We start from the raw sequence: 9787 nt of genomic DNA on the forward strand, positions 1-9787 counted from the left end.
GAAAAGAGAAATGGAAATATGTAGTGAGTGATGAAATAACATAAAATGAGATGGTCATAGACAGAGACAAAGAGATAACAATTGGGTAGTGCTGGTTTCAATGTGCAATTATCCCATACAAAAACAGAATTACCTGGAAAAACTCAGCAAGTCTGGCAGCATCGGCAGAGAAGAAATCAGTTAACGTTTCGAGCCTTCATGGCCCTTCGGCAGAACTGGAGCATAGATTAGAAGAAGGGAGAAATATAAATTGGTTTAAGGTGGGGGGGAGAGAAAGGGGGGGAAGAGACACATTGAGGGTGTGGTGTGATGATTGTGGAGATGAGCAGATAATCAAAAGATGTCACAGACAAAAGGGTCAAAGAGGTGTTGAAGGTGGTGGTCTTTGTCTGAGAAAAGTGCTAATTAAGAATGGAAGACAGGATATTCAAAGTACAGCTCTAGTGGGGGTGGGGTGGAAAGACTAAAGGTTTTAGTTTTAGATTTAAAAATAATGGAAATAGGTGGGGAAAGAAGAATCTATATAAATTATTGAAAAAAAAGCGGGGGGTGGGGGAAGAAACGTGGTGGAGATGGGGGGAGGGGGAGTTTAAGATCTAAAGTTGTTGAATTCAATATTCAGCCCAGAGGGCTGTAAAGTGCCTAGTCGGAAGATGAGGTGCTGTTCCTCCAATTTGCGTTGGGCTTCACTGGAACAATGCAGCAAGCCAAGGACAGACATGTTGGCAAGAGAACAGGGTGGAGTGTTAAAATGGCAAGCGACAGGGAGGTTTGGGTCTTTCTTGCGGACAGACCGCAGGTGTTCCGCAAAACGGTCGCCCAGTTTGCGTTTGGTCTCCAATGTAGAGGAGACCGCATTGGGAGCAACGAATGCAGTAGACTAAGTTAGGGGAAATGCAAGTGAAATGCTGCTTCACTTGAAAGGAGTGTTTGGGCCCTTGGACGGTGAGGAGAGAGGAAGTGAAGGGGCAGGTGTTGCATCTTCTGCGTGGGCATGGGGAGGTGCCATAAGTGGGTGTTGAGGAGTAGGGGGTGATGGAGGAGTGGACCAGGGTGTCCCGGAGGGAACGATCCCTACGGAATGCCGTCAAGGGGGGTGAAGGGAAGAAGATGTGTTTGGTGGTGGCATCATGCTGGAGTTGGCGGAAATGGCGGAGGATGATCCTTTGAATGCGGAGGCTGGTGGGGTGATAAGTGAGGACAAGGGGGACCCTATCATGTTTCTGGGAAGGAGGAGAAGGCGTGAGGGAGGATGCGCGGGATATGGGCCGGACACGGTTGAGGGCCCTGTCAATCGGTCGTTGACAGGGCCCTCAACCGTGTCCGGCCCATATCCCGCGCATCCTCCCTCACGCCTTCTCCTCCTTCCCAGAAACATGATAGGGTCCCCCTTGTCCTCACTTATCACCCCACCAGCCTCCGCATTCAAAGGATCATCCTCCGCCATTTCTGCCAACTCCAGCATGATGCCACCACCAAACACATCTTCTTCCCTTCACCCCCCTTGACGGCATTCCGTAGGGATCGTTCCCTCCGGGACACCCTGGTCCACTCCTCCATCACCCCCTACTCCTCAACACCCACTTATGGCACCTCCCCATGCCCACGCAGAAGATGCAACACCTGCCCCTTCACTTCCTCTCTCCTCACCGTCCAAGGGCCCAAACACTCCTTTCAAGTGAAGCAGCATTTCACTTGCATTTCCCCTAACTTAGTCTACTGCATTCGTTGCTCCCAATGCGGTCTCCTCTACATTGGAGAGACCAAACGCAAACTGGGCGACCGTTTTGCGGAACACCTGCGGTCTGTCCGCAAGAAAGACCCAAACCTCCCTGTCGCTTGCCATTTTAACACTCCACCCTGTTCTCTTGCCAACATGTCTGTCCTTGGCTTGCTGCATTGTTCCAGTGAAGCCCAACGCAAATTGGAGGAACAGCACCTCATCTTCCGACTAGGCACTTTACAGCCCTCTGGGCTGAATATTGAATTCAACAACTTTAGATCTTAAACTCCCCCTCCCCCCATCTCCACCACGTTTCTACCCCCACCCCCCGCTTTTTTTTCAATAATTTATATAGATTCTTCTTTCCCCACCTATTTCCATTATTTTTAAATCTAAAACTAAAACCTTTAGTCTTTCCACCCCACCCCCACTAGAGCTGTACTTTGAATATCCTGTCTTCCATTCTTAATTAGCACTTTTCTCAGACAAAGACCACCACCTTCAACACCTCTTTGACCCTTTTGTCTGTGACATCTTTTGATTATCTGCTCATCTCCACAATCATCACACCACACCCTCAATGTGTCTCTTCCTCCCCTTTCCCCCCCACCGCCCCCCCCACCCACCTTAAACCAATTTATATTTCTCCCTTCTTCTAATCTATGCTCCAGTTCTGCCGAAGGGCCATGAAGGCTCGAAACGTTAACTGATTTCTTCTCCGCCGATGCTGCCAGACTTGCTGAGTTTTTCCAGGTAATTCTGTTTTTGTTTTGGATTTCCAGCATCCGCAGTAGCTTTTAGCTTTTTGTTTTTATCTTTGCAATTATCCCATGTCCACTCAAAGTAATGCAGGTGGCACACAAATTTCAAGCTGCCTGCTCATCACCAGGATTGCAGTGTGCAGCCCAGTGCTAAACATATTACTGACTGGCTGCATGTTCAGTCCAGGTGCATGTGCAACTAGCATGAGTTAAAGCTAGGCTGCACTGCTTAAAGTCAGCCTGAAGGAGTGGTGCATTCTGGCTGCAGCAGGTGGTGAAACTAGCTCCTAAAGTGAAGGGGGGGTGGGGAAGTTTAGCATTGGAGCAGCAGACCAGAGAGGGGGCTTGCATCTACTCCAATGCAGTTCCAGGGGCCTTAGCTCTGCAGGATGTTAGGTGACCCTCAAGTCAAACATCCTGAAGGGAATAGGAGTCGGAAGCCACAGGAGTTAATTCAAGGAATGAGGCCCCAAGGACCTGGATGCAATGCTGAAAGAAGCTTAATGACCTCACAGAAGTGGTTAAGGTCAGTGACTGCATCTTCAAATCCCATCCCCAATAAACCCCACCACCAACCTCATGCACCACACTCCCATCACTCAACATCAACAATCTCTAGCAATCAGGATATGCCTAACGTTCATATGTCCCACCTCACCCTCACACACTTACCACTTTCCCAAGCCTCACATCCACATCTTGCAGACTTCCAGCTATTTAGTTTTGAAAGGCACATCACCTAAACACATTGCAATATGCTCACTGACATTCTTCCCCCTCCTTTACAGGGCAAGATGGCACATAGCAGGAGAAAGCAGCATAGAGTTGGCTGGGGACATATCCTGAGCCTCTTGGAGGAGATAGTGCTGCAAAACACTGGGGCAGTAGTTTTTTAAAAATTCTTTTGTTTTATTCATTCATGGGTGTGGGCTGGGCCAGACTGTGTTGTCCAGCCCTAGTTACCCTTGAGAAGGTGGTGGTGGTGAGTTACTAAAACCATTGCATACAGTGTCCTCACAAACATCCAGGGTGATGGTATGTTCCTGCCTTATACACCTTCTCAAATCTCACTTCACCCTTATTCTGCAATCTGGCATGAAGTGTCAACTGCAGATGGTGTGACCACAAACTTCTTGCTTTCTACCCAGCTCCCTTTCCTGACCCCAATCCTCCCCTTTTAGATACTCAAGACCTGCTGCCTGGCCAATCAGTGCAGTCTCTCTACAAAGGACAAGAACAAGAGCAGACACCTGATGAAGAAACAGTGTCTCCTGATCTGACTTTACAGTCACCAGCTCAGACGCTGGCACTGTGTGTACTTTAGAGGGCAGCATGGAGGTTAGATCAGCCCATGTTGAGTCACCAGGAATGAGTGAGCTGCAAATAGGGCAGGGCAAAAGATAGGGCACTTGCCAGCCTCCCGGAGAGCCTGGTTGCAGAGGAATGCTGCACCAGAAGACTCAAATGAGGTAATCGATTGGCCAGCCTATGGGAAAAGGCTGAAGCAAATGCACTCCAAGATACTTGGCCCATTGGCAGGCCTGCCAACAGTCTGTTATCACTGTTAAGGAGATGGAGGAGTCCAGCTCCAATTTGGCAAAGGGTTTCGCACAGAACATGAACCCTATTCTTTCCAACATGGAATTGTGGAAACTCCTTGAGAACATTTGCAAACCAATGTATGATGCAGTGTCTGATGGCTGATGTTCCAGCTTCAATTGCAGCACAAGCAGAAGTCATCCATTGTCTGAGTGCCACAGTGGAAGCTCATCAAATCTCAGCTTGCTGGCATGCAAGCCCAGCTTGGTGCCAGGCAGGCTCAGACTGCTGCTGTCATGGCTGCAGATCTCAATGCTCAAAGTGGCTTTCAGGACCTGACAGCAGTCCTACAATTTCCCCCACTGAAAATCAGCAGCCTTCAACCAGCCATACTGCAGCCATCGGGGTAGCACTGCGCAAGGCAGACAAAGGCACCTACATGCCAGTCACAAACTAAAAGAACAAGGGTGAATAGTTGGGTTTTGTCTGTATTACTGGAATTGATGTTGTTATGGAATTTGTTTGCATCTTTTATTTCAGGATAATGATCAGGAAGATGCCGCGATGGTCCATAACAGAAAAATGGAAAGATCGAGCAGCAGCGAAGTGGGGATGTTTTCAGGGAAGCTAAAGTCTGATTAGCCGCTCATGGAGAACCCACCCTTAGCAATGGTATCCCAGGTGCCTCCTCCCTTCCTTCTCCTCCTCCTCTTCCTCCTCCCAAGCTGCTTGCCAAAGACCTGGTGCCAAGAGCTGTGCCCTCATTTGAGCCAGGTTGTGGAGGACGCAGAAGCCCATCACAAATCTGGACTCAATCTGGTGAGTATTGTAGAGCTCCCCGCAAGTCATCCAGGCCATTGTTTTAGAATACTGCTTGTTTGTTCCACAATATTTCTGGTGAAAGCTTGATTCTTATTGTAGGTGGATTATCCACATGGTCAAGTGGTGAAAAAGGGGTCATGAACCACATGTGGAATGAGTAGTCCTCATCACCAAGCAGCCACCCTCTGGTTTGTTATGATGGTTCAAATATGGTAGGACCAGCTGACTGGCACAGTATAAAAACGCTGTAATTGCTGCTAGGCTAGAGGGCATCCACCAACTCTGTGCATGATCAAAAAGTAACTGCATATTTGGGGAATGGAACCCTTTGTAGTTTCTGTACATCTCCCAGTCTCCCATTTGAGATGAAGCATTCATAGCACTATTTGCATGTAGTTGATGGCTCCCCACACCTTTGGGAATACCACTACTCTAGCAAAGCCTCTCCTTCTGCTTCAAGAGAAGTCTATGGAGTCTCCTCTCTATATTGGCATGGATTGAGAATTGGTTAACAGACAGGAAAGAGTAGGAATAAATGGGCCTTTTTCGGAGTGGCAGGCGATAACTAGTGGGTGCCACAGGGATCAGTGCTTGGGCCCCAGCAATTCGCAATATATATCAATGATTTGGATGAGGGAACCAAATGTAATATTTCCAAGTTTGCTGATGACACAAAACTAGGTGGGAGTGTGAACAGTGAGAAGGATGTTAAGAGGCTTCAAGTTGATTGAGACAAGTTGAGTGAGTGGGCAAATACATGGCAGATGTAGTATAACGTGGATAAGTGTGAAGTTATTCACTTTGGTAGGAAAAGCAGAATGGCAGAGTATTATTTAAATGGTGATAGATTAGGAAATGTTGATGTACAAAGGGACCTGGGTGTCCTTGTACACAAATCACTGAAAACAAGCATGCAGGTGCAGCAAGCAGTTAAGAAGGCAAATGGTATGTTGGCCTTCATTGTGAGAGGACTTGAGTACAGGAGCAAGAATGTCTTACTGCAGCTGTACAGGGCCTTGGTGAGACCATGGGAAAAATTTTCCCCCCCATCGGGGAGAAAGTGCAGGAGCGGGCACGGGCAGGCGCGCCTCCGATCGGCGCCCCCAATCTGGGGCACGCCGCCATTTTACATGGGCAGGCCAATTAAGGCCCGCCCAGCGTGACATCCGCCAGGAAGCGCTATGCACTCCCTGTGTGGGCGGGGGGGGGCATTCCCTCAGACGGGAGTGCGCATGATCGTGAAAGAGTGCACTGATCTCCCTGAGGCTAAGTGCTGCCTCAGGGAGATCGGCTCCAAATTTAAAAAAGTTAAAGGGAGGAAAACAAAATTTCCCTGACATGTCCCGTCATGTGACGCTGTCACATCAGTTGGGACATGTCCATCGCTTTTAGTGAAACATTTATTAAATATTTAAAAAACCTCTTGAAACCTCATCCCACTCGTGGATGAGGTTTCATGCTTTTTCTTAAGCCCGCCAGTGCACCCGGCCTGCCCGTCAACCCTAAGGCTTGACGGGCAGGTCCATTAATTACATTAAGTACTTTTTGAATGGCCTCAATAGGCCGTTGACAGGTCGGCGGGTGCACAGCTGATTTGACTGCACCACTGCTGACCTGAAAATGGAAATGATGCGGGATGACGTCAGGAGTTCCACCCGATGCCATCCCACGTCAGCGAGTGGGCCCCGCCCCCGCTCGCCAACCAGAAGATCCTGCCCCATATCTGGAGTATTGTGTGTGGTTTTGGTCTCCTTACCTAAGAAAGGATACACTTGCTATGGAGGGAGTGCAGCAAAGGTTCACCAGACTGATTCCTGGGATTGCAGGATGGTGGTATGAGGAGAGATTGGGCCGACTAGGCCTCTATTCACTGGAGTTTAGAAGAATGAGAGGGGATCTTATTGAAATGTATAAAATTCTGACAGAGCTAGACAGACTGGATACAGGGATGATGTTTCCCTAGCTGGGGGGGGGTCTAGAACAAGGAGTCACAATCTCAGCATACAGGGTAGGACATTTAGGACTAAAATGAGGAGAAACATCTTCATTCAGATGGTGGTGAACCTGTGGAATTCTCTACCACAGAAGGCTGTGGAGGCCAAGTCACTGAATATCTTTAAGAAGAAAATAGATTCTAAAGGCATCAAGGGGCATGGGGAGAGAGCGAGAGTATGGCGTTGAGATAGAGGATCAGCCATGATCATATTGAATGGCAGAGCAGGCTCGAAGGTCCGAATGACCTAGACCTGCTCCTGTTTTCTATGTTTCTATGGCCAGGATTTCCCAGTCAGCGAGCAGGGGGCGGAGCCCGCTCGCCGACACGTAAAATGACACAGGATGACATCAGGCAGAACTCCCGCCGTCACCCCGCCTCATTTCAATTTTCATGTTGGCGGGGCCTCAGCCGAATCAGCTGTGCACCCGCCGTCCTGTCAATGGCCAATTGAGGCCATTGACAAAGTAGTTAAAGTAATTAATGGACCTGCCCATCCAAACTTAAGGTTGGCGGGCAGGCCGGGAGCCCTGGCGGGCATTGGAAAAAGCATGAAACCTTATCCACGGGCGGGATGAGGTTTCATGTAGATTTTTAAAAATGTAATAAAAGTGTATTTAAAAGTATTGGACACATCCCAACTCATGTGACAGTGTCACGTGAGGGGACAAGTCAGGGAATTTTCTTTTTTCTGTTTTTAAGATTTTTTATTGTGCTGCCGATCTCCCTGAGGCAGCACCTAGCCTCAGGGAGATTAGTGCGCTCTTTCGTGCTCAGGGAATCCCGCTCCGCCCGCACAGGGACCGCATAGCGCTTCCTTGCGGACGTCACGCTGGGCGGGCCTTAGTGGGCCGCCCACATAAAATGGCGGCACGCCCCCAGTCAGGGGCGCTAATCAGAGGCGCGCACACTCCTGAACTTCCCCCCCAATGGGGGGAAAACTCTGCCCTATGTTTCTATGATGCATGGTGGCCTGGAAGCTGTTGACAATGTCACTGGGTCGAGCCAGGAAGGATTCTGAGGTATAGAAATTGAGAACAACAGTGATCTTGATGGCCCCTGGCAGTGCTGTCCTTGCCCTGCTCTATTGCCGCAGTTCCAGTTGGTGGACGTAGCACAATTCAGGGACCACTTGGTGAACTGTAACCACTTCAGATGCTGCCCCTGGCTCAGACGGAGGTAGGAGACGTGTTCTCTGAATACCCTAGGTGGGTACTGACTTCTGCTCCCTCTGCTTACAGCTTCTCTCTCTGCTGCTGTGCTATATCTGCCTGTTATGCCCCAGCCCAAGATGCACTGCAACCATAGTCCACATGATGAAGTTCAGCTCCACTTCCTTCTGACTCTAACAACTTGTGGCAGCTTCTCTAACAATGCAGTATACAGTAGTTCCAGTAACTTGGCAACAGCTAAAGGAAGTCAGAAGTACCTCACCCAAAAGTCTTGTACTGATGCCTTTACTGGGAAGAGGAGGGAGGGGGGTTTCCACATGCAGCTGAGCACATGTTCAGCTATGAGTGTTTGAGAGAGGATGTTGACAGGACTGCGAGTTCCAGAAGTGGCAGGTCAGATGTCAAATCAGCGATAGACACTGAATGACTTCACAATCTGTCCACTCTGCTTACATGACACGCCTGCACTAGCACTCTTGCAAACATGGAGCGACACGTGGGCCGCGTCCAGGCTGGGAGTAGTTAGAAGCGAATTGCCCACCATGTTTATCACCTACAGACTCCTGTAGCACCAAAACCACAGAGTCCAATTTTGCAGGCAAGGAAAGAGTGTGTGATGTGGAGCCACAGAAACAACTGGGCAGAGAAAGAGGAAGAGGCATATACATGCTATCTAGAACTCTTCCACAATCATTTTATATGAAGAACGTTCTTATATGAATCCTAAAATTACTTTTTTGTCTAGGCCTCCTTGTTCTACTCCCACAATTTAATTTAAGGTAATATTTTAGGTTCATTTTTTCTAATCCCTTAGTGATTTTCCACACGCTGTAAGATTACATCTGAGGTCCTTCTGACTAGGCTGAAAAGTTCAAGTCTATCTAATCTTTCCTCATAACTCAGACCCTGACACTGGAGGTCAACATTCCAGTCTGTTCTCCATTGCTTCCAACACTTGAATCTATCTACCTTGTTCCTTGGTGATTGGAACTGGGCGTGGCATTCAAGGTAAAGTCTGACCTAAACACTGTACAGTTTGATCAATACCTCCTCTGACCAATGCCCATCTGTTTTGCTATGAAGAGAAAAGTACTGCAGGTGTTGGAAATCTGAAATAAAAATTGGAAATTTCCATTAGTTGGCCAGCCAAGCTGAAATCGCGGTCGGGGGCTGATCACAGACAGCGGTCCATTTCCCGACCACTCCTGGGCACGCCGATCAGGTGCACCCGCCAAAGGTAAAATTCAGGCCCCTAGTGCTTTATGGTCTCACTCTGCTCTCACTCCCACTGCTGTTGATGAATAAAAATAGAAAATCTGACAGAAAATGCCTTTGGGTGATCTTCTGCACGATGCAGAGATTCTTTTTGTGTTTCAGGAATCTGCTAAGATCTTTTTACTAGAAACATCCTCCAAGATTAGCAATCCAAAATAGTGATGATCTTATGAACTATTCAGTTCATAATTTTTTAACTGATTGCCGGGTGCAGTTACCATGCTCCACATCAGGTGGCAACAGAGATCCATCACTGTAATGACTGCTGTCAGGGCAACAAGTGGTGAATGGACTGGATTTTGTGCAGCCCCAAGATGAAAGGCGGACTCGGAGAATCAGGTGGGAGGCTGCGTGTCAGAATCCCGGCAGCTGGAAAACGGCTCCCGATTATGTCAGCAGCAGGAGGGCGAGCAAGCGGAAAACTCACTCGTTATCGGCGGGAACCTCAGAAGTTTTCAAAATCAACCACTTGCATGCAATTTAAACATAATTTGCCAGGATT

This window comes from Cetorhinus maximus, chromosome 8 (genome assembly GCF_964194155.1).
Source record: "Cetorhinus maximus chromosome 8, sCetMax3.hap1.1, whole genome shotgun sequence".
NCBI classification, from domain to species: domain Eukaryota; kingdom Metazoa; phylum Chordata; class Chondrichthyes; order Lamniformes; family Cetorhinidae; genus Cetorhinus; species Cetorhinus maximus.